The sequence below is a fragment of the Anoplopoma fimbria genome, unplaced genomic scaffold (genome assembly GCF_027596085.1).
Source record: "Anoplopoma fimbria isolate UVic2021 breed Golden Eagle Sablefish unplaced genomic scaffold, Afim_UVic_2022 Un_contig_3095_pilon_pilon, whole genome shotgun sequence".
Classification (NCBI taxonomy): domain Eukaryota; kingdom Metazoa; phylum Chordata; class Actinopteri; order Perciformes; family Anoplopomatidae; genus Anoplopoma; species Anoplopoma fimbria.
The window spans coordinates 1-577 of record NW_026554774.1 but is presented as its reverse complement, the minus strand read 5'-3'; the positions used below and the strand labels follow the sequence as shown (position 1 = coordinate 577).

The 577-nt window shown below is 44.0% G+C and overlaps 1 pseudogene; it reads left to right on the top strand.

The window, feature by feature from the left end:
• The first annotated feature begins 61 nt into the window (after positions 1-61).
• On the top strand, positions 62-179 carry LOC129088706 (5S ribosomal RNA; annotated as a pseudogene).
• The last annotated feature ends 398 nt before the right edge of the window (positions 180-577 follow it).

The window sequence follows — 577 nt, the reverse complement described above, 5'->3', positions numbered from 1 at the left end:
AGACGAAAGAGCAAGCGTGGTGATATAGTATCTTTAAAGGCCCTTTGGTAGCGCAATATTTGCTTGCAGCCATACCACCTAACACGCCCGATCTCGTCTGATCTCGGAAGCTAAGCAGGGTCGGGCCTGGTCAGTACTTGGATGGGGAGACCGCCTGGGAATACCAGGTGCTGTAAGCTTTTTCACTCCTCTTTACAAAAAGCAGAGCGCTGCTGCTTTTTCAGTGGACACCGACAGGGTGGGAAGGGAAATAGCTAGATCATGACTTGCCGGTATAGAAATGACACAAATCCAGTTAAATGATGGCTTTCATCATTCCTAAGCTCATCGATCATTTTCTTTTCAATTTTATGCTAACGTATTCTACATTTCAACAGTAAATATTAATCTTTTTACTGCACTACATTTGTGATCCTTATAGCCACTTTGTACATTCTGATTTGACATTTAAAAGCTGTGAGTGTGTCTGGCAATCTGCAGGCGCTCCCTGTATAGACGAAAGAGCAAGCGTGGTGATATAGTATCTTTAAAAAAGGCCCTTTGGTAGGCGCAATATTTGCTTGCGGCCATACCACCC